Source organism: Pleurodeles waltl, chromosome 6 (genome assembly GCF_031143425.1).
Source record: "Pleurodeles waltl isolate 20211129_DDA chromosome 6, aPleWal1.hap1.20221129, whole genome shotgun sequence".
NCBI classification, from domain to species: Eukaryota; Metazoa; Chordata; class Amphibia; order Caudata; family Salamandridae; genus Pleurodeles; species Pleurodeles waltl.
In genome coordinates this window covers 58176600-58201305 of record NC_090445.1, presented here as the reverse complement: position 1 = coordinate 58201305, position 24706 = coordinate 58176600, and the positions used below count along the sequence as shown (strand labels likewise).

General features: G+C 45.1%; 1 pseudogene; it reads right to left on the bottom strand.

Moving 5' to 3' along the window:
* Positions 1-4572: 4572 nt before the first annotated feature.
* LOC138302292 (5S ribosomal RNA) lies at positions 4573-4681 on the bottom strand (annotated as a pseudogene).
* Between the last annotated feature and the right edge of the window lie 20025 nt (positions 4682-24706).

Here is a 24706-nt window from a genome sequence, read left to right as displayed (position 1 = left end):
AGCGTGAAAATGTACCTTAGGCGCATCAAAAATAACCCCACACAGGTGAGCACAGATGGCTCATCAGGAAATGCAGACTACACCCCAGCTCCCTTTGTGTCACTGTCTAGTGAGAGGTGCAACTAGCCCAACTGTCAAACTCACCCAGACAGGGAATCCACAACCAGGCAATGTCACAGTAATGGTATAAGCAAGAAAATGCTCACTTTCTAAAAGTGGCATTTTCAAACACAAAATCTTAAAATCAACTTTACTAAAAGATGTATTTTTAAATTGTGAGCTCAGCGACCCCAAACTCCACATGTCCATCTGCTCCCAAAGGGAATCTACACTTTAATAATATTTAAAGGTAGCCCCCATGTTAACCTATGAGAGGGACAGACCTTACAACAGTGAAAAACAAATTTAGCAGTATTTCACTGTCAGGACATATAAAACACATTACTATATGTCCTACCTTAACCATACACTGCACCCTGCCCTTGGGGCTACCTAGGGTCTACCTTAGGGGTGCCTTACATGTAAGAAAAGGGAAGGTTTAGGCCTGGCAAGTGGGTACACTTGACAAGTCGAATTAACAGTTAAAACTACACACACAGACACTGCAATGGCAGGTCTGAGACATGATTACAGAGCAGCTTATGTGGGTGGAACAACCAGTGCTGCAGGCCCACTAGTAGCATTTGGTTTACAGGCCCTGGGCACCTCTAGTGCCCTCTACTAGGGACTTACTAGTAAATCAAATAGGCCAATTATGGAAAACAGAGTCCAGCACATATCGACAAACTGGAAAACAGAGGCAAAAAGTTAAGGGAAACCACGCCGAGGATGAAAAGTCTAACAGTGGCCACAATCCTAGTCAGGGTAAGTCACACACAATCCAAATTATCCTGTGCCCACCCTCTGGTAGCTTGGCAATGAGCAGTCAGTCTTAACTTAGAAGGCAATGTGTAAAGTATATGTGCAATATATCATACAGTAACACAGTGGAAACACCACACAAATACAGCACACAGGCTTAGAAAAATATTAGATATTTATCTGGTAAAATTAAGGTCAAAACAATAAATATTCAATAAGCATAAGTTGAGATATCATTTTGCAAGATTAAAAAGTCTTAAATCTTAGAAATCAACAGTTGTCTCTTGTTTGCACGAAGTACCTGGTTTGCGTCAAAAATAGCATGCATGGAGCCCGCAGAGGAGGATATGCATGGAAAAACAGGGTGTGCATCGGAATTTCCAGTGCGGCACAGACGATGCGTTGTTTCTTTCCACACTACTGGGGCTTTGCGACGATTTCCGGTGCACAGTCTTGGTTCCTCACTGCGATGCGGGGATCATTTTGACACCCAGGGATGATGTGTGGAAATCCTGGGTGTGCTGAACGAAGTCACAGGTGTTGCATCAATCCAGTAGGTGATGCATCTAATTTTCTGTCGCACAGCAGGTGCTGGGTCAATTCTTCACTTGGGAAGTCTGGCTGTGTCATTCTGGTTCAGCTGTGCGTCGATCCAGTAGGGCTGTGTGGCGAATTTCCGGCTGCAAGGCAGGCACTGCGTCAATTCTTCACTTGGGAAGTCGGCCTGCGTCATTCCGGTTCAGCTGTGCAGCAATTTCTTGGTTGCACCACGGCTGTCGGCTGTTTCCCGCAAGCTGTTCCATTCAATTTACAGGCCCTGGGGACATGTATGCACTTTACTAGGGACTTACAAGTAACTCAAATATGCCAACTGGGAATGAACCAATGTTACCATGCTTTTAGGGAGAGAGCACATGAACTTTACCACTGGTTAGCAGTGGTAAGGTGTCCAGAGTTCTAAAGCCAGCAAAAGTTAGGTCAGAAAAAGAAGAGAAGGAAGGCAAAAAGTTTGGGGTTGGCCCTGCAGAGTGGCCATTTCCAATAATACTCAACTAGGAATTTCTGAGAAAGTGGATTATTAGTATACATTTCTATCTTTCAATAGACTCCAAAACAACAAAAATCAGATGTGGGAAACTAGAGGTATGGTTTGTCATATTTTTAGGTTTTTCTAGCCCTGAAAAATGCAAATTGACAAAGGTCGTTATCTGGTCGTATTCATCCAAGCAAAGTCACAAGTTCAGACCAACTGAGAGTTAATACAGGCCAGGCACAGGACCAAACGTCCCACTGGAACAGCAGGTCCCAAACTGTGTGCCGCAGTCCCCCAGTGTGCCACCAAACTCACTCAGGGGCGACTCGGTCACTACAAAACCATCAATGCTGCACACATTCTTCAGCAGTGTTGCTTTGCAGATTGTTTCAACAAACTGCAGTTCCTCTAATAGCCACTAGATGCCAGTATGAACACACACTTCTTGATTTGTGAACAACGGCTTTAGTTGCATCATTGTGATTGCTGAAGGACACCTTTAATTCTAATTATCCATGCTTTTAGGTCGAGTGTTAGCGTTCGGCCCGCTGTATACTAAAGTATACAATAGAGTGAGTTCCAGCATTTTGATTTGTTACTTGCAGTGTCCTTCAAAAATCCTTGCTTGCTAGTGGTCAGTTCTGCCTCTTTGTCCTGCCTTTTTTCACTTTGGGAGCCGCACAAAGTACTGTGTAATTGCGCTATGTCCTGTTTATCTCTTCTGTAAGGGACTTTTTTTGGGCATATGCCTGTTTCACCTGAACAGTGTGGGTGCTTGTTCAGTCCCTCCTCCCCACCAGCTCCCTCTATAAACATAAACCAACAGCAGAGGGGGGCTTTTCCAGGGCCAGCTCGCCCTCGCTCTCTTTATTTTCAGTCTGTGTGGCAAGAAAAGTCCACCCAGTAATTTACAACGCTAGGAGCTCTAACTCGAGCAAACACAAGAGCATTGCATTCCAAATGCTTGTAATTTTTGTATTGTTTCCTGCTCATTCGGCGCCCGATGCTGATCTCAGCTGCCTGTGTTCAGTTTCGGCTTCACCTTTTGTGCACAGCGCATCTTCCAGTTCAATGAATCTGCGTGAACCCCTGCGTTTTTTTTTCTTTTCATTTGTGTGGCAAGAACAGTCCAGTTAGGAGTTTACAACGGTAATAGCTCTAACTCGAGCAAATGCGTGATCCGTTGCATTGAAAATGCTCGTTAACTCCTCTTTTAAAAATGCTCTGGGTTACGTCCGATTCTCTCATCTTCACACGCTGCAGCAGCCCCTTCCCAACTTAGCACGACTATTAGACGGCCGCTCTCACACACTCAGTTACAATGGACAACCCTGACCTGACATAGCATGTGCTGCGCCTCCTTGGACCCCTCTTTAGGGCATGACAAGGAGGAGTCACCAGGGGAGACGCTGCTTCTGAACAGCAGCGTTCATTCTCCCCTCCCAAGGAGGATTAGATGCTGTTATCTCACTGAGTGGCGACACCTCCATTCACTCTGGGTGGGAGAAATATCTCTTCTACACTACCTTAACAAATTCAGAAATAAACGGGAAGGCAAGCCAATGACTTACCTCTTCTTGCACTTTTTTCGCTTAAAGGAGAGGATCTGTCACTCTGTAAGTGCCATCTGCAACATATTCGCCATGCCTTACAGGCAGAGGGTGGCCAGTGTTTTCTTTACTTTTGTCAAACCAGGGTCCCACAGAAAATACTTAGGAGTTGTTGGAAAAATCAGAACTTTCATCATGGAATCCTTTCTCAAACAACATGAAAAATAATGCCCCTTCTTACAATACAAGTGAAACTGAAAGAGACAGAGGTCTGTAGTTTAATTCTTAGGACGCAACAGTGAGTAATGTGCTCTCTGCTGGGATGTTTTCCTATGTTGAACAGGTTTTATTCTGCACACGCCCTGCTCACCAGTTCTTTCTGTGGTCGATAAATGGATCGTTGAGTTAATGACACCTGTTACAGTGCCATGAAATGCCGGAAAATGCTTTGGAATGCTTTTACAACAACTCAAATTGTATGCACTTTTCCTCTTTTATTTCCTGTTTCTGGAATGCTCTGCTTTTGGACTCTGTTACACTAGTGTCTACAACTCATTTAATTCTTCCACACCGAATACATCATCATCCTTTTATCACATTTTCGAAACGCTGTGCTGATTTTTTCCATTTGGTTGCCAATAGTGGGCTCAAGCACTATTTCTTGGGGGCTAAGGCTTATTCATGGCACAAGTCTTAAAGAAAATAAGTGGGGGGACTGACCAAGTTAGACACTATGCAAGTGACATCACAGCACATGACACCACGGCGCGTGAAATCGCACCTGGAATCACAGGTAGTGGCATCACAACTAGTGACAGGAAATGACATCACAAGAAGTGAGATCTGGTCTTAAGACCTCACACATATGCTTACCGCAAGAAAGCAAAGCCTTAGCTAGGTATCCCTTTGCCCATCGTGGAGCAAATATTTTCTTCAGTTTGGGCAGAGTGTAAAGTGCAGAATAATTGTAAGATTTCCTTTGGAAAGTATGTATTTTAGTGTTATTGCTGTTCTTTTTTATTCCTTTTTTTTAGACAGGAAAAAAAAGAGTGCAGGAAATAGAAAGTGGAAAATGAAATTAGCAAGGAAGCTGTGTAATTGAGCTAAGACGTGCAGTGAGAGGCATAATGCCTACAGCACCTGGTATTCCCAGGTGATCTCCCATCCAAGTGCTAACCAGGCCCGACCCTGCTTAGTTTCCGAGATCAGGCGCATTCAGGGTGGTATGACCGTAGGCAGGAAAAGCTGCAGTTTCAGTTCTCTTCTGCTCACCACGCCCACCACCTGGACCCTGCTGCTCTTAATCGCACCTGCACAGGCTCCCCTTTGGGAAGTCGGACATGCGCTCACTGCCGGAGGCCCAAATGCGTCAACCCACATAGAACACCATTTTTAGGGTCGAGCCTGCGTCGCATGCGCTTGCGCATGAGTTTCGCTTGCGAGAAGCATTAGTAGTTAGAAAAGGACTCGGAGCCCCACCCATGTCACGTCAGTGTCTTTCATTGGTTCGTGGGCTTGCCTTTCAAAAACTGCTTGCTTTCATTAGTGGAAGGCATGCATACACCATACCTTTTCCAGTGGTTAGCCCTCCTCGAGCACAGCGACCAAGTACTGAAAACCTGCGAGGCTCACTGTTTCCGTCCGGTTTGTTTTCACTGTTGCACTCTCTCAACTTTACCGAAGTAGTGTTATTTTACATCAGGACGCTCTTTTGACGTAGTGAAGCATGCTTGTGGTAACAGTTTTTTCTACATTTGGTCCTGTGTTCCTAACAGTCAGTCTGGCCTTTAAACTTCCTAACAAATCATGTAGTATAAGTTTGATTCTAGATTGTGTGCAGCATGGATTTACATGAATCCTGTTTCAGTATCTGGTGGTGTACAGAAACAACAAGCTGCCTGGATTGCATTTGGCATTTTAATGTATTGTCATTCTCTTCACTGTGAACTGATGCTGCATTAGCCATCATTATGTAAGGTCTCTGCTAGAAGGCTGATAAATGAGCATTAAAGTGCACAATGTGCAAGAGCAAAGTTTCATTACCTACAGTCAGATAAGTCAGTGGTTGAAGTGGGCCTACATTGTGCCCCATGTGTTGTGAAGGGCACAATCACCACAGTAGACTATACATGGATGAACAGGGCTGACAGAAAGCCCCCGAAAGTGTGTATATTATATATTTTTGTGTTTATTAAAAACAAAATGTTGTGGGTAATGCCCGACCTAAAACGTTCCTGGTTGTGGCAAATGTATCAATGCAGTTTCTCCTTATCCAGGAGAGTTGTCCGGTGCCCTGTCATATCCAGATTTAAAGACATCTCTTGATCGAGAATTTGATCTCAAAGCACAAACTCAACTAGCCAAATAACAGTTCTTTTTTTGTTGCATTTTTATTGGCCTAAATTCGACCCCTCCCCCACCACCTGTGTAGCTTTGCATTGGGCTCTGCGACTCTACACAGCTTGCTGTTATACTCCTTTGTGGGTTCTGCATCATGCTGTGTGACTCTGCCTTGCTTGCTGTTGGTAAGCTCTGTTGGCTAGAGGTTGCATTACACTGTGGAGCCCTGTGTCACTTTCTGTTGAAGCTTTCAGTAGATGAGGAGGAGTACATTCTGACCCCAGTTAAGAGTCAAGAACTTTTTGGGCAGCACTTGAGGGTGAGGACACACACTCCCAGAAACCAGCAGCCAGGTCCAGGGCAAATCCAGTTGGAGATGGTCTGCTTGATACAGCACAGTCTTGGGGCTTCTTGTAGCTTTTGTGTCCCAGGGTCTTAACAGGAGGCTAAACAACTAGGCCTTGAAGTTTACTCTCTGGTCTTCGTCACATGTGGAGGTGAAGCAAGCCTTTCGAGTCTATTTTCCACAAAGTCAACAGTAGAAGCAGTTCTCTCACTGAACTCCTGTCTTTGGCTCTCCATGTGCAGTCGATCTTGGTGCAGCCTCCCTTTCTGAGGTCCACAGGTTCAACAAGTACAGTCTTCCTTTTGTCCTTTCCGAGTCCATATGTGTTCTGTGGTGTCCAGGGGTGCCACTTTTATGCCACTCTCAAGCTTGTGGATGGGTAAGACTCTCTAACCAATTTGGCAGAGGTTCCCATGGGCAACCCTCTTCACCTTTTCATCACATCCTGTGAGGTTGGCACTAAACAATCCCACAGTGCATCACTCCAAATTAAGACTGCAAAACCTTTACTTCCTGGGTCAGTGCTCTGGCCACATCTCTGAGGTGTATCCAGTATAAGGAGTAATCAACCCCCTCTGAAAAGTTTACCTCACTGGGATCGATGCCAGATTGTGACAGATGACTAGGCCATTGAAGCTTCATATTTGCGGCCACCAGCCTTCTGGTCATCCTGTCAAGAGGAGGTCACACCTCCTCCCCCCAACAGGCCCTTTTGTTCCTGTAAACAATCAAGCAGTCCTGACAGAAGGGCAGAAAGCTGTCTTGAGGGACAGCAGTTGGGTTTCTTCAGAAAAGGCTACTGCAATGTTGGTCAAAAAAATGTAACTTTTTAAGAGTACCATTTTTCCAATAGTTATCTCAAATCCAACTTTACAGTTACGTCAGGTTTGAGCTAACTTTTATTTTGATACTTTGAAGCACTTTAATGGCTAGTGCAAATTTGAAGATAACATTATTAGATGTAGTAGTGTAACCCAGCGTTTCTCTATGGCACATACAGTTCTACTACAGTGAAAACGATATTGGAGGTTTTTCACTCTCAGGGCATGTGAAACTCAAAATAAACATGTCCAACTTTTTAATATCTGGCGCGCTGACTTTCAGCCCTGTAAGACGTATCTTAGTAGACTTTTATCAATAGTAAAAAATATTTGGGCTTGGCAACAGGGTTATTTTGTCAAGTCAATGTCAGTTTTTAAGCTGCACACAGGCTGCTGTGGCAGGCCTGGAGATGTTTACCTTTGTGCTTTAATGGCAGCACAATAAATTCTGCAGTGTACTAGTGGCATTTAACTTACAGGCCCTGGGTACCCAAAGTAACATTTACTAGGGACATACAGGTAAATTAAATATGCCAAGCTGTGCTATCCAATTGCAGATGCATTTGAGGATTTAGAGCACTTTCAGTGGAACCTCATCAGTAGGATCCAGGGCTCTTTCAGAGTTGAGAACCAGCAAAATCAGTTGAAAATGTGGAGGTGATCATGCAAAAGGACACATTTCCTTACAGAATTGTATAGATTTAAAGAGCTGTCACAACTCCTACATAACCATTGCATTACTTGTGCATTTTTCATATGTTTTCTCTTTCTGAACCTTGCATTGTTACTTTGCTTATTCACACCTAGTAGCAACTACCAGGCAATAATTTTGATAGCAAATATAGCTGAAACAAAATGTACAAAGTGGTATAAAAATAAAATCCGGCCAACCACTGTTAAATCATTCACTTCAGTATGACCACTTCATGCCCCACTGTAATGAGGAACATAATACTGTTTGTAATGAGGGTATCTGTAAGTAGTATATGCCTAAACCCAGAGTTTCTTTTTATCCTCACATCTTAATTATGGGAAAGCACCAAGGTGTGATCGTGTTGCATAAGTTACGACTTTGGCATAACTCTACAAGGGGTGCCTTGCCACCCAGGGTTGATCTGAGATAACTTGGTTCAATGCCCCAGCGATGAATGTGAAGACAAGTTATTGTAGCCTCGCAAGACACTATTCAATGTGTAATTGATATAGAAGTATGGCTTTTGGGGTACTAACAATCTGATGAAGGGATTAGGGGCACAGTGGAAACAGCCACAAACCTGATTTTGTTATTCACAGTACCACCACATTGTACTAAGAAGAATGAACACTTTTATGTTTAAAGTAGTTATTATTACAGGAATAATCTGTTTCTTGGTACAGCTAAAATCCCTACACAGAGTATCATAGGAACACCAATAAGACACGTTATAAGTAACAAGACTAAAATGAATACTTCCAACATTACTAAAACATAATTTTAAATGTCATCTAGAGCCTAGCACCCTATTGCCTATTTCTATGCACTATAATCTGAGAGCATGAAAAGCAGAGGAACTTGCAATCTAGAGTTCTTAAAGGAGAAAGGATGCACTGTATACCTTGTTGATAGCATAGGTTGCCTTTATCAGTGGCGGCGTGAAGATAGTGTTCCCTGTGAAGGGCAAACAGCCACTGCAGTAGCAGTCGATCGGTCTTCCTCCAGGTCTGGGGTCTATCAGCTTCAGACTTCAGGTGAGATATGTCAGCTGTGCAGTGTAAAGTGCGCTGACAGTAGGTGAAATCATCTCTGTCAGAATCTTAGGTGACAATCTTGGAGAAGGACCTCTCTCCCAGTTGGGCGACTGACAATCTTTACATTCTAAATCTTATTAGAGATTGGATTGTCGAACCTAGATTATGAACATCAAAGTGTACACTTCTGATGTCTTATGGACACATAGGGAAGAGAGACATCCATTCAGACTAAACTCTTATGATTAAATATTTATATCAGTTGTTTAACCTTGGCATAATGGCGAATCAACATCTTATCCAGACAAGTGTTTAGACAGGGCAAAGAAGGAACACATCTAGTGAATCCCCCGCTTAATGCCTTGGTAGCTTGGCACGAGCAGAAAGGCTTAACCAGAGACAATGTGTAAAGTATTTGTACCAACACACTAATACAGTGAAAACACTACAGAATTATTCGACACCAGGTTAGAACAATAGCCAATATTTATCTGAACAAAACAAAACCAAAATGACAAAAATGCAACATACACAGGCAAAGTTATGAATTTTGCAAGATTAAACATAAAAACAGCGCTGAGAAATACAAATGCTTCTCTTAGGTGATATCACGGCGTAGTGATGGAGTCATTCCTAACAATCTGACGCTAATGGCACCGGTTACGGATTCACATGGACCCTCAGGTTCCTTACCTTGTGAAAGTGAGGAAACAAGCTGGTGCATAGAGTCAGGGATTGCGGCATCCCTAGATCCGAGGCGGAGACGGTTCCAGTGCTGTGGAGCGAAGGGGCAGAGGTGTCACAAAGAGTCATCGGGTTCTTGCTGCGGATCGGTGGAGGTGAGACGGCATCAGTGCGAACCGTTGGATCCGTGCACTTCTGGCAGAATCGGCATCCGGCGGTCACGACGTGGCACGGTGACTTCCAAGGCTGCAGCGGTGTTGGGCCTGTGGGGTCGTCGCACTCCAGCGAGGACCACAGCTTTGGTTGCAGGCGGCATCACGGAATTCAGCAGCAGCGTCAGTCCGAAGTCGGTTCACTTGGTTTTTTCTTGGTATTTCCAATAGCTTCTCCTTTCAAGGGCCCAGTGACTAGAAGGCACCACTAGCAGCAACTGCAGGATAGCCCAACAAAGCACAGTCACAGGCAGGAGCAGTGGTTCTCCTCAGCTCTTCTCCTTGGCAGAGGTTCCTCTTGGTTCCAGAAGCAAATCTTGAAGAAATCTAGAGACTGGGGTTTTGGGTCCACTACGTATATCCCTTTCTGCCTTTGAAGTTGCGCAACTTCACAGAAAAGTCTCTGTTGTTTACAGGACCCTGCCTTGCCCAGTCCAGGCCCCACCCACACACCAGGTGTTGGAGACTGTATTGTGTGAGGGCAGGCACAGCCCATTAAGCTGTAAGAGACCACTCCTCCCTCCACTCTAACCCAAATGGCTCATCAGGATATGCAGGCTACACCCCAGCTCCCTTTGTGTCACTGTCTAGAGGAGATTTGCAAACAGCCTAACTGTCAGTCTGACCCAGACAGGGAATCTACAAACAGGCTGAGTCACAGAATGGTTTAAGCAAGAACATGCCTACTTTCTAAAAGTGCCATTTTCAAACAGTCTAAAAACTAACTTCAATAAAAGATGTATTTTTAAATTTTGAGTTCAGAGACCCCAAACTCCAGGTCTCTGTCTGCTCTCAAAGGGAAACCATACTTTAAGAATGTTTAAAGGCAGCTTCCATTTTAACCTATGAGAGAGATATTTGCCTTGCAAAAGTGAAGACAGAATTTGGCAGTATTTCACTGTTAGGACATGTACAACACATCAGTACATGTCCCACCTTTAACATAGACCGCACCCTGCCCATGGGGCGGCCTAGGGCCAACCTTAGGGGCACCTTACATGTATAAAAAGGGAGGGTTTAGGCCTGGCAAGTGGGTACACTTGCCAAGTCGAATTGGCAGTTTAAAAGCTACACACACAGACACTGGTCTCTGGGATTGCAGGTCTAATCCATGTTTACAAGGCTACTCAGGTGGGTGGCACAATCAGCAATTGATTTACAGGGCCTAGGCACCTCTAGTGCACATTACTAGGGACTTACTAGGATATCAAATATGACAATTATGGAAAAGCCAATTACACATACAATTTCACATAGGGAGCACTTTCACTTTTGCACTGGTCAGCAGTGGTAAAGTGCCCATAGTAACAAAACAGCAAAAACAGAGTCCAGCACACAGCAACAACCTGGGAAGCAGAGGCAAAAGGTTTGGGGAGACCACGCCAAGGATGCCAGGTCTAACAATAAGGGATGGAGACAATGGTGTTAAGACACAGACATGACATTGATTCTACAAAAACAGGGAAAATGGTGATATCCAGTGTCCTGGACGAAGAAGATGGTGGCACAAATATCTGTAATGGAGTCGGGCCTAGCTAAGATTGAGACAGACCTTAGGGACTTTACGTCAATCGAAGCTCATTGTTTTTCTGTACGTAACATGCATATTTTTTGCAAGCGTTATAGATTATCCATTCAGGGCCAGATTTTCTAACCTTTCAGGCTAGCAACACAGCATGGGAACCTGGCCTCTCTTTGTTTCATGAAATGGAGACGGTAGAAATGTGCTATATCTAATAAGATATGGCACGCGTCTGCTCCATCCTTGCACTGGTGCATTGTGTGTTGCCTAGCACCAACCCAGGCACCATGGTGCAAGGGTGCCTGAGCTACAGGTAGGATTTTACAGAATGCAGCACACATAGTAAGAGGAAAAAATTAGGATAAATAAAGATATTTCTCCACCGTTTTGGCACAATGCCAGTTTTACTGTCTTTACTAAATCTAAGATTGTGTCATATTCCAGGGGTGAATGCACAGGAACACCCATGAACCACCCATGGAACGCCTACTACAATAAAATGTAGTGCAGCTCAGCACGAGTCAATGCCTTGTGGTACCTTTCTTTACAAAGTCTTTACAAAGTCATGCAAGGTAGGGCAACTTACCCATTGTGTGGCTTTGTAAGTCCCATTTAGGGACTTGCATTGACTTACAATGACAATGCATGTACCTAGAAAACCTGCACCATGGTGCAAGGGTGCCTGCATTGATGATAGGCTGACAATTGTGCGCCAGAGCTGAGGAACGTACAGGGATGCATTGTATTGCCATAAATATGATGCATCCCTTCACTTTCCAAATGGTACACCTCCGTGCTCGTTGAAGTACCAAGAGCTGTTTTTAAGCCATTATTTGTAATCTGAATGGTATGTCAAAATGAGTTTTTTGCCTAGAAGACTCTACCTGCCTACATGTAAAAGTGTTGTTATTTAACAGCATGTTACCTAGGTAATGAGAGGTCTGAACACTCTCCTTATAGACAGCATTACTGGCCTGCCATATTGCTGAACATTTTTGAGCAGAGAGGGGCATATTTACAAAGCTTTGACGCAGGGCAGCAAGTAAAGTTGCTGCTCTGCATTGTGTGAAAGGGACAGGGCAGAAATGCTCTATATTTACAAAGATATGGAGCATTTCTCCTTGCGCCGGGGCACTTCAGGCAGCCTAACCCCAATGCAAGAACCCTTGTACGGGTGCCTGCACTGCAAGGAGAATTGTTTGTGTGCAGGAAGGGATGCCTTCCTGCAAAAACAATTCCCTTGAGGCAATTTACTCTTTCTATGTATTCTATGTGTACTGCTGCACACAAAGAAAGAGGAAATAACAAGGGAATTTTTTTTTTTTAGGCCTGATGCCATCCTCTGGGAGACTTTATGCAATCGCAGGTTTGCAAACCTTTGTAAATCTGGGCTTGTGTGAAATTCATGGGCGGATGCATGGGAACGCCCATGTTCCACCCATGGAATGCCTCCCAGAATGAAATGTAACAGAATGCTGCCCAAGCCGCTGCATTGCATTACGTTTTTCTTTCTTACAAAGCCACACGAGGTGGAGCAAATCGGCCCTAGCATGGTTCTGTAAATATCTACCATCATTTTGCATCATGGATGCGCCAAAAAAGTAGTGCAACAATGATGCAAAATGTTAGTAAATATAGCCTATGTGTTCCATGCAGTGTGCGTTAACATTTGCGCTGTGGCATCAGACATGTACATACTCGTGGAGGTGGTCAGGTTTGTTTTGATCAGCCACACCATACTGTGGAGGAGCAAGATGGTGCTAAACCTTCAACTACTGTTGCAGCTCCCTGAGGTCCAACAGCACAATTTGTTGACTTGGGTGGGCAGTCTTCTTTTCCACCACAACAGCTATGCCGATGGCTTCCCTTTAACTGCATCCATAGCTTGCAACCTCTCTTGAGCTATGCTTTGCTCCGATACTAAAGATATTTTCAGACTTCATCTCTTACATTTTACAAATAGTAACAGGCCTAGCATCTACCTGATCTTCTAGCATCAAAGATCCTTCTGGACCAGTAAATTGGGTTAAAACTAGATTATACTTTTTATTTATTTTCAGTGTAATGTTTTATGTTTGTGCTATGTTTTTGTTGTTAGTATTAAAGAGCCTCAGGAAATGTGATATTTGTCTGTTATGAGTTTTAATCCATTCTCCGCAAACTTGTAAAAATCATAGCGACTTTGAATATGTGCATGGTGCAAACTTGTTATGGGCGTTTGAATTTGCTATGTTCAATCTAGGGAGTTCAGAGTGCGAGGGGATTTGTATTTATTGTTGGGGTGTATCTTGTACTATGTATGTGCGTATTTGTAAGTGTGCGTATTCTTTGCCTATTGTTTACAGACTGTTCCTCAAGTTAAACTGTGCTTGAATGCTCCAATGTTAGGTGCTGTAGCTCAATTTAGCAGATTGCCAGTCTCTAGTGTCTAGGGTCATTGGCCTCGTTAGGACACTCAACACTGATGACTGTCTGCCTCTCATAGCCTTTGCACACATGAAAGTAACTTTCTGCCCTGCTTAAAATATTGGCCTTCACAGACTAATCTTCCCCTGGGAGATTTCGTGAGGGGAAAGTGGAGGGCAGTATCAGAGCGTGGTGAGGTTAGAGGGCGAGTGACAGTTACAAGGGGATTTACGGAGTCAGAAGAGGGAGTTACGGCCTCTTCCAACTCCACTGCTCGGACGGAGAAGAATTTTGACCGGCTGGGGCGAGTGCTCCTGGGTGTCTCCGTGGCACGATTTTTCTTCAGGCAGTACAACGCGGTATTATGGCACATGAGTGCAATGTCGGCAAGGGAGACCACAGAGGCTGTGTGTGCGACCCTGCACATGTTGGGTTGGGTGCGGCCGGATGTGCTGACCTGCTCAGGCCTGGTGTATTAGACCAGGCCTGGGTGGGGATGGTGCAGCCTACAAGGGCTGCTGCTAAGGGTGCTGCGGCTGCATTAGCAGCTTGTGCTTCATTCAAACAAAAGGCACAAAGTGGCGGAGCAAGAAGGGGAAGGAGTGCCTCCCCGTGGGGCATTAAAAAAGCCAGCAGGGAGATGTATGAGCCTCCTGGGAACAGGGCTGCCAGAGAGAGATGCTGGCAGGGAACAGGCAGATTCAGCAGGGGCAGGGTCCAAAGGGCAATAGCTGGAGTAGTGGATGGGGCTAGTACATGGCCCCATCTCTTTGAGGCCCCTTTACGTTTATCCATGAGATCGGGGGGAAACAGACCAGTGGACCAGGAATACAGCTTGGCAGGCAAGAGGAAACATGTGGCAGGAGCATTGGGGACACAGGGCGTTGGTAAATAAATGACTGATTGAGGGGCAAGTATTAACAGAGGGCTATTGCGCTGGGAACATATGAGACAAGAGACTCAAATGGAGGATAGAGCGCGCTCTGATCTCAGGTTGGGGGCCAGGGGTCAGCAAGCCTGATTGGGGGATGGTCACTTTACCAGTTGCCCAGAATGTGATCTGGAAGCCAGGATTAGGGAGCAGCGTAGGGCAGTGGAGGAGTCTGAGGCTCTGTGGGAGTATCTGCAGAGAGTTAGGGAACTGGAAAATCAGGAATGCCAGCTGAAAAAATGAGGGGGAGTCAGCGAGTAGTAGGCCCAAGGCGGCCTTTAGTCATCAGGGCACAGACGGATGCTGGCTGTGGGTGCCCAAGGATAGTGGAGACTGGGGACAGGTGAATGGAGCTGGTGCAGGTGGAGGTTCGCCAGGTTGGAGCGGCCCTGCAGCTAGTGAGTTGAGGCCAACAGTTGAGGTTAGCAGGCAGGTGGTGATACCAACGGGGGAGTATGACGGCCCCTGGACACTGGTCTGAAGAGATAGGGTGCGTCATCGGCGGCCGTCCCTACAGTGCGGAATCGTTCATGCACGCCTGGATCTCTGACTATTTTAGCCCCCAATGGGTTGAGGTTGAACGATCAATAGGATGGTATGACATACATATTGATGCCAGAAATGAGTGCAGGTGGAGATGAGTTGGAGTTGGACTATGATGAAGGGAGTAATGGTGAGGTGCAAGGACAAGGAGGTGGGCAAGCCTGGGGAAGGTTCTGGGAACGGTCAAGCACGGACATGGGAGGCACTTCAGAGGAGCAGAAAGAAGCTTCCATGGGTAGAAGCAGGCAAAGGAGGACAGCAGCGGGACCGTCGTCAGGTAAGAAAGACTGGTGGGCTGTATGGGACACAGAAGGATAATAATGGGGGAAAGGCCTGTAAGTCCATTAGAGTGGGGGATGGGGTGTCTGATGGGGCAGGGGAGCAACAGAAGGATGGTGTTGACAAAAAAAAGTGGAGAACAGTTTAAGGTTCCCGACAGCATCCAAAACAGGTGACAGGGAGGTTGAGGAGAGTATGCAAGAGGGTGGGCATAGGAAACAATTATCTTACATGGGCCTGGCAATGCCTCTAGGGTCTCACCTATCAGACAAAACAAAAAAACAAGATATTGAAACATGAATATGTGGCGTTTTCAAATGCTTACACAGAGATATTTAGGCTAAGGAAGGGTCATAGGAAGAAGAATGGGAGTTAGCGAGGCAGTCCAAGTTTCCCATTACAACGCAGAATTGGATGTCAGCATCAGCATTTTTCATATATGCTAGCATGTACTGTGAGAAATATCTGGACAGGGCCATAGCATTATTTAATACATGGACATTTTCAGGAAGGCCCTGCCGTAAGGTTATTTTAGCTTTATTTTATGGCACATTATTTTAGCCCTAGGCCTGCAGCTTGTGCCCTTTAGCCTAGAGAATAATTCATTTGATTATGTTATGTTATTATGTTTATCATGTTAGCAGAAGCCTTATTCTGTGGTGATGTTATTATTTTATCTGTTGTTTGCCCTGCCTAAAAAAAATTTTTTCATTTCTTAGCACGACTTCTTCACTCTGTGCTTGCTCAAGGCTGTACATGATAATGATGTTGGTTCAAAGCAGAACATCACATTCCCTATTGTTTCATAGAAACATACGTATACGTACGTTAGGGCAGTATTCTCAGACAATCAGAATTTTTCTTATAAAAACACCTCTCTGCCCCATATACATTAGAGAGAAATTCAAGCTACAAGTTGCCATTGCATGCTGTCACTTCATTTCAACTGACTGCTGGGACTAAACATTTTTTCCCCCTACATGGGAGAAGACTCTCGTAGACCAACAGCTCTCTTTACTACTACCATATTCAGGTATGGGGAATGGTGTCTTTCCAAGGGTTCCTGGGGCTAACACTTCTGTGCTCTAATATAGAACCTTAGCGGTATAGGTAAGAACTCTGACACGTAGCATTGTGACACTATGGTGGGACTTTTCTTATGTTTCACTTTTTTCATCACCTCTCTGATATTATCATGTTTCATTATCTTAATCATTGCAGTACATTTCTTTTTAGCTAAGATGCAGTTGATTCAATAAAATATATTGAACCAAGTAATGATTCTGTTTGTATTTACATGTGTGAGATGAAGGTAATTGAGAGAAAAGGAGTAATATCTGCTCCACCATGATTTCCCTGAGAAGTCAGAATGTCATGTACATGGCTGCCATAAATCACCTCTGCTCTTGGGTACTGGTGAAATACTGCTAGCTGGCCGGAAGGGTTAGGCCCACAGTTGTCATACAGTGTGAAATTGGACCCCACAATCCTGTGGTGCTGCCGCAATCCAACAGTCTCATTGCTATAATGTGAGCCAATACAACAGCCCAAATGCAATTTGGGGGGTTTGCATGGCTCAGTTATGATGAGGAATTTAGGCCCAGAGTCAGTGTAAACCCTGACAAACCCTGGGAGGATGTGGATTCTGATCTGTGGATGTCTTCTACACAAGGAAATGCCTCGACCCATATGGCAAGTGGCTTGCCTAGTACTTATAAAGCCTTTCAGTCATGTCCCACTCGACTGGGAGCTGGTAATGTTTCAAACAAATTCCACCACTGGGAACATTTCGGGTGTCCGTAGGAGCTCAAATAGGGTATTCTGTTCCAGAAACCCTTGCGAGTTCAAGCAAGAATGTTCTAAATGTGGGGGCCGGCAGGGCTTTACCCAATCCTTCACATTGCCTATCCCCTCCAAACAGTGGAAGGCAGATAAGAGTAGGGGGCAACCAGGTTCTTTTGCGCCTAAGGGCTCCTATGCCAGTAAGGTTGGAGGCTATGTTGCCTGGTTGTCACTATACCCAGAAAAAGGCACAGCACTGAGATTTGAGTGGGGTTTTCAAGAGGGTTTTTGGGTTGGGTATCAAGGTCCAAGAAGCCGCAGGTGGGCTGACAACTTGCAGTCAGCCAGAGAACTCCCTGACTTTGTAGTAGCAAAATTGCAAAAGGAGGTGAAGGAGGGTAGGATTGTTGGCCCTTTCTATGAGTGTTTGTTGGTGGACCTGATCATATCCCCATTGGGCATGGTACCTAAAAAGCAAGAAGGGGAATATAGGTTTATTCATCATCTGTCTTGGCCTGAAGGTGTGTCTGTCAATGACATGTCATTGCTATGGAGGACACGAGGGTGGTTTATGTCTCAGTAGATGATGGCATTCGTCTGACCAGGCTCTGTGGTCAAAAGGCGCAGCTGGAGAAATATGGCATCAAATCAGCTTTGTGCTTGTTGCTGATAAGCCCTGACAAATTATCTTTACTGGGCATGCATCTTGATAGAGCAACTTATGTGGACAGAGTTTTGTTGATGGGGTGTGCTATTTCTTGTGTCCTCTTTAAAGCCTTGAGTTCCTTTCTGCAGTGGGTCTTTACCAAATCGAGTGGACATAAGGAGGTATTACACTCTTTGGATGATTTTCTGTTTGTGGGCAGGGCGGGGTCAGACAAGTGCACCAGAGCACTAAGACTCTTTGAGGAGATGGTGAATACACTTTTGGGGTGCACCTAGCACCTTAAAAAACTGAAGGGCCCAGCAAGGTTTTGACCTTTCTGGGTATTTTGTTGGACACAGCTGATATGACTGCAAGATTGCCGCAAGCAAAAGTTGCAGAGATGCAGAATTTTTTTGTTTGGAAAAGGTGATGGCAGAAAGACAGTTGGAGCATCAGAGAGTTAAAAAATTGTTGGGACTCCTGAATTTTGCTTGTTGAGTGGTGTGGGTGGGTCAAACTTTTTGCAGACATCTGGGCATGACTAGGGCCCTCATTACGAGTGTGGCGGTCTTAAGACCACCAAACTCGCAATGCCGGTCAGACCGCACTATTATGACCGTGGCAGATGGGCCACGGACCCACCACCGGCACCACCAGGTTGCCGCCTGTCAACAGCCTGGCGGTCTCGGTGGTCCGCCAGGGCAGTGCTGCTTCCTGGGGATTACGAGTCCCCTTTCTGCCAGCCTTTGCCAGGCAAAGGCTGGCGGAATTGGGGCGTCGGAGGCTCCATGGGGGCCCCTTCACTGCCCATGCACTTGGCATGGGCGGTGCAGGGGCCCCCATAGGCAGCCCCATCGCATATTTCACTGCCTGACTTACGGACAGTGAAATGCGCAACGGGTGCTGTCACACTGACACACCACAACATTGTTGTAGTGAGTTTTCCGCTGGGCCAGTGGGCAGAAATGCTGTTTTCACCCGCTGACCCAGCAGAAAACTCCTAATAGGGCCAGGTATACTGGCTGTAGCAGCTTCAGCAGTCTTTTAAGAAGAACACTGAAGTCGTAATGAGTGTCACGATTTGCACAATGCTTCTCACCTTTGACTGAAGAATTTGAAAGAGCACCCGGTCTTCTGCTGGTTCTGGACAGACCAAGCTAAGGGCGACCCTTTCTAGTAGCCATGGTGCTGTTTGACCGAAAAATGCCTAAGCAGACCATACCCTCCAGCAGGAGTCCCAGAGGGAAAAAACCCCAAAATATGGGGAAAAAACCTCAAAACAGGAACTCCTGAAAAAGAGGAAACAAGAGTGAAAAAAGGAAAAAACTTGAAAAATTTCAATCAGAGCAACAGGAACTGGAGAAAAACACGACAGACAGGAGCGAAGATCACCACCAAGAGGAATTGTTTGCAACGCAAAGCAGATCAGCACTGAGTGACTTATACACTGGAAGACAGGAAGTGACAATACAGGAAAGAGGAAAACACCATCTTGGATTGGGAAAGGCCCATAGAAAAAAATGGGACAAAGTAGCTGTATAGGAGAAAAAGGCATACTGCGAAAAAAGAACAGCAGAAGACAACATTGAACCCAGCAATAGGACAGTATGGAAAAAATACAAGTGCAGAGAAAACAGAAGAAGGAAAAGAAAAGAAAGAGTCCACAACTGACAAGCAAGAAGAAATGTTATTGAAACAGGTAAGGATAACGCGACCAGGAGCACGAAAAATGCTTCTTGGAACGCGTCGTAAATGTTGTGCAAAAACGCGGAGGACGGTTATCCGATAATCAGAGTCGAGGTCCGACCGCAGCCGGAAAAAGAGACGCTGCGGTTAAGCACGGCGTCACAATGAGGGCCTAAGTATACCCCATGATAGGTTAAGGACTTCTATGGCAGTGAGGGCAGACTTTGGGGTGTGGCACTCTTTTGTGGCAGATTTCAATGGTGTGTCGATGTGGTTTCAACTGCACATTTTTTCAGATGCAGTGGGAGCTCATGGCTTTGGCTATTCCGGGATGGGCTATGGTGCATGGAGAGTTGGCCCCTTCCTTGGCTGCAGCAGGGATGGAGCATAGCTTTCTTGGAATGTTTTCCTTTGCTGGTGGGCTTAGCTGTGTGGTGGATGAATTGGCGAACAGGACAGTAATGTTTCAGGTGGACAACATGACGGTAGTTGGCCTGGTGTACAGGCAGAGGGTACGGGACTCAAGAGTGTTGAGGCTGCTTTGCCGTTTCATGCTGTTATATTAATATATATCAAGGGTTCGCATGTACTGGGAGTGAACAATGCCATAGCTGATTTGTTGTCTTGTTCACAGTGGCACCATTTGTGCTGTCTGACACCTGAAGCCTCAGAAGTCTAGGAGTGGGAAGTATGAGAGTGCTTAGGCTGGTGGAGTTGTCATTAGCTGAATTTACCAGAAGGACTTAGCTCGAGTGGTGCTTTCAGAGTGCCTGAATTGCTGGGGGGGACGGGAGGACAGTGTTCGTTATGGTGAGGTGTGTTTGGAACTGGGACAGGTGGGAATATGGCTGCGTAAATCAAAAACAGATCAAGCAGGGAGGTGAACATGGATATGGTTGAATGAAGGTGGTTGCAAACTGGCGTGTCCAGTGAGAGAGTGGTGCCAGTTTATGGCATGGCCAGGTCGCCGACAAGAAGTGGTTTTCAGCCAATCAGGATGGAGCCAAGGGTATGGCTTTTCAGCTCCTGATGGTGATGCACAAGGCTTTGGTGAGCCTGGGGTATGACCCTGCTAAGTTTGGAACTCACTCTTTTCAGATTGGGGCGGCAACAGTAGATGCACATTTGGGGTGGAGTGCGTCTCAGATTCACAAGTCTGGACGGTGGAGATCTAAGTGTTGTGAGCAGTATGCGAGGAAGTGACGATTGAGTGTTGAATGGAGACGAGGGGTGATGACTTTGGCACGGACAAGTTCTAATCTATTCTTTTTCCCGTAGGGTGTGTGAACAGCCCTGGGAGTCATAAGGTAATGACATGGATAGGGGGGAATTTGTTCATCCATTGGGCTGCAAAATATGCGGAAAGATAAGTGTATGGATGGAATCTTGAATTGCCTAGTAGCAGGCATGAGGTCAGATGGTGGGGGAAAAGTGGAATGAGAAGGGGCGATTTTCTACCATTTCTAGCAACCATGGTGCCTAAATAGGGCTGCCCTAATATGCTGGTGTTGCACCTGGGAGAACATTTTGTGATTCAATCATCGGGACTCACACTACTTTAACACACGCAGGGATAATGGAAGTGCTGAAACAAACAATGGCAGGGATTTGTTTGGTATGGACACAATTTGTGTCTCACAGGAAATGGAGAGGAGCAGTGAAACATGCAGCAATTGACAAGGCACGCAGGAAGCTCAATAGAGCGATGAGGGTTTTCTGTTCAGAGAGAGGCATCACAGTGGTTACACATCGGGCAATCAAGGAGGGAGAAGAGGGCTTTTCCAGATGGATGTTAGAAGCGGGCAGATCCAGCCCAGGGGGAGCAATAAGGGAGTGCAAGTGAAAGAAGAGGTTTGGGTAGGATGCATGGGGCAGGAGAAGGAGGCTGTCTTTAGAGGGTGTCTTGGAAAAGAAGTGATGAAGATGGTGGAGATGAAAGTAGGTGATTGGGTGCAAGGTATAAGGAATTGGTGAAGCATTGTGGTGGCAGAGGGGTGAGGTGGAAAAAAGGGAGGATATTTAAAATTGGTAATACGTTTAAGGTTATCAAAATGTTGTTGTGGTTACATATTGCAATGTTGATACAATCCTGTACTGATAAATGGCCTTTTTCACATGAGAATCTGAGTCTGTAGTGTGATTGCCTCACAACAGGGGTTGGTGAAATCTGGGCCTTTTAAAGATTCTGTTATTTCTGCTCAAGTTGTCAACCTTATTTGCTTCTTTACTACCTTTCTCACTCGTGAGGTGTATTTCTAGAGTGGTAAACTGTAACTGCCTTGAAAAAATGCGTGGCTGCTGCTCATGTGACCAACTCCCAATTTTGGCCATTTGGCATCATTTTTATCTATTTGACAGTAGCTCTGCATTGCACATATTGCAATCTGGAATACTGGGCCTTTTCTTACTAACCCCTTTTTTGGTATCCACACACAAAGCACACCACTTCTCTCTGACTAGACTTTTGCTTGCATACCTCTCACACCTATTCCTTCAGTACGTTACTATGCGCTGGACCCTAGGGCAAGATAAGAGCACCTCTATGGTCACTCATGCAAGACATCAAAGGGCACATTTACTATTATTTCATGTAACGCAAGTGGTTGCCACCTTGTGTTGCATGTAATGGAGAGAGCAGACATGCTTCATATTTACAAAGATAAGAAGCATTTCTGCTCTCTCCTTGAGTAGGCGCAAAGGAGGATTGTTTTTGTGCAGAAAGGTACATCCTTCCTGCACAAAAACAATCCTCAGAGGCAGATTCATCTTTCAATGTGTGCCGCAGAATGCAGCACACATTGGAAGAGGAAGTAAGGAGGTAAAGAGGAGAAATAATGATATTTCTCCGTGTTATTCCTCTGTCGGGTTGCACAACATTTTGGCACAAACCATTTGTTAGATTTCAAATACATGGGTGAATGCGTGAGAACACCCATGCTCCACCCATGTAAGGCCTGCCTATTACAATATATTAATCCACGCATGGAGGTTTTGCATGGCTTAATGAATACAAAAAATTATTTCGCGTCAGGGTTGCGCCACAAAAGTTACGCAACCCCAATGCAAAATCATAATAAATTTGAGCCCAAAGCTCTCCTCACTTAGGATCATATCAAATACAAAAACACTCTGCCAAGCATGCATTCCACAATGGTGTAACATGCTAGCCATCCAAAAATACACTTCAGCATCCCACTACGAGGTATGGAGTGCTATGAAGTGTTATATAAAGGTTAAAATACAATACATAGCGTTCATGGCAGTCAGAGACACTTTTCTCACCGGCAAGATGTAAGTAAGGGCACTGCTTTATTTTCCTACTCAAATTGATCTTGATTAGGCAGGTTAGGATAATTGTCTCCTCGTGATATATAATATGTTTGTTTGAAAATATCACATTCTGTTAAGACATGTTTTTTGCCAGTTACTTATCTGAGCAGAGCACAAACAACATACCCTTGAGGCACTAAGAAGTCTAAGAATAACCACCACAATTCAAAACTTGATGAGCAATTGCGTAAACAAAAACAAAGCACAAATGAAAGCATGATGGGATCTTCTAACTATAAATTGACAGAGCCCTGCAAAGAGTCATGATAGTCATCAATTGACACATTTGTGGCTTAATTTCACAGGTTTAGTGGGCCTCATTTACCAAAATTCAATGCATCAGACCGATGCGACAGATTCCTTGTGCAGCCCCATGATCCTCTAACGATGACATGGATGCACTATGTTTACTATACAGAGCTCCATTACACACATTTTCACCTATGCATTAGAAATTCTGATGCATCTGTTGGTATTAAACTCAAGCATTGCTGGACTAGCGTCAAGAACATTATGCTACTCCAGCAATGCGAGGAGGCCCCCATAGAGAAACGCCCTGCATCAATTGTATGCCTGCTCTATGCAGGCAGTAAAACTCAGACGCAGTGAAGTCGCAAAATGACACAGTGAAATTTCACTGCGTCAGTTCTGTGTGGCTTTTCCCGTGGGAATGCCTAACTTGCATGCATTATATAAGGCACAGGTATAATGTGCCAAAGGTCTTTACAAACTGATGCATTTGGCTCATTTTGTCACTTTGTAAATTTTGAGTAGAGCACTGCTAGCGCCTCTGGTGCATAAACAAAAAAATATGTAACAGTGGCACAAAGCCTTGTAAATGAGGCCTAAAGTTTGAAATTGGGTGTACCTGTCAGTCGACCATCGTGTCCTAAAAAATCAATCAGGTACAATCTGTTTCGACTCAAATCCCAAAAGGGCATTTCAACGATCTTATCTAGTCCTAGTACTACTAACCTGGAGAGCACTGTAATGTCCTAAAGCAATTATCAAGGTCTCAGATGATCAATGGTGCACTCCAAGCCAAAGACAGGATTTAGACATCTTTCCACAGGCATGAAATACCATTACAATACATTCAGTAGCGTGGAACAGCCCTTGCACAATTACCTTGTGACATCTTGTTACCCATGTTATCATCCTGTTCAATCTGGCGTATCCCTTGAGTGGTGACCTACATGATTAGGGATGGTGTTTACAAACAGAGTGCTAAGCTCTGTTAAATGAGAAAGATACACCCAAAGCAGTAGTGCCTTTACCGTTGGTGACTACCTTCCACATGGCCAAGAAATGTCTTGAATATGGGTTGGTGGCAGCTTATCTATTATTTGAGGAGTACTGCCTTTGCGCCTGCATCCCTCGAGGGAGGCTGGATACTGGTTCCCTCTGTATAATTCTGAGCACAGAAGACTGGACCCACAGTAAGAGGCATGTGTGAAGTAGTGCTTAGATACACGAAGGTGTTGATGATATTTTGTATGCATGCATCCCCTAAAGTTGCCAGGTGTTTATATTGTTAGGTCCTCTTAACAGTTGTCGTCTCCCATTTCATGCACGCTGAATGTGATCCTTTCTTTCACCTTCCATCTCCACAGCAACCACTGTAAAGCAATGTGTGTCAAACATGTCTGGCCACTCCTGAGACTTTTTGGCCATGGTTGAGATGGTGAGTGAGATTGTGTTATTCTTCGTGAAGTGCCTCCTCCTCAGCTGCTTGCCTCCTGAGAAGCAGAAGAAGGAGGCTTCAAGTGTCCGGGAGCATGACCAAGCATACTTTGTACTGGCATATCAATAAAATCTTCCTGAGCCTTATCCTTCACTGCACAGCAGTGCCTGATTGAGTGAAGTCCATTTTGGTTTTGCAAGATGGATAGCTGCACTGCAAGCCCTGTGGGAAGTGGACTACCAGATAATGTGGTGGGAGTAAGTACTGTCTTGGGTGTTCGTGAGAAATCTGGGTCAGAGGGTACCAGGGAAATCAACTCTGA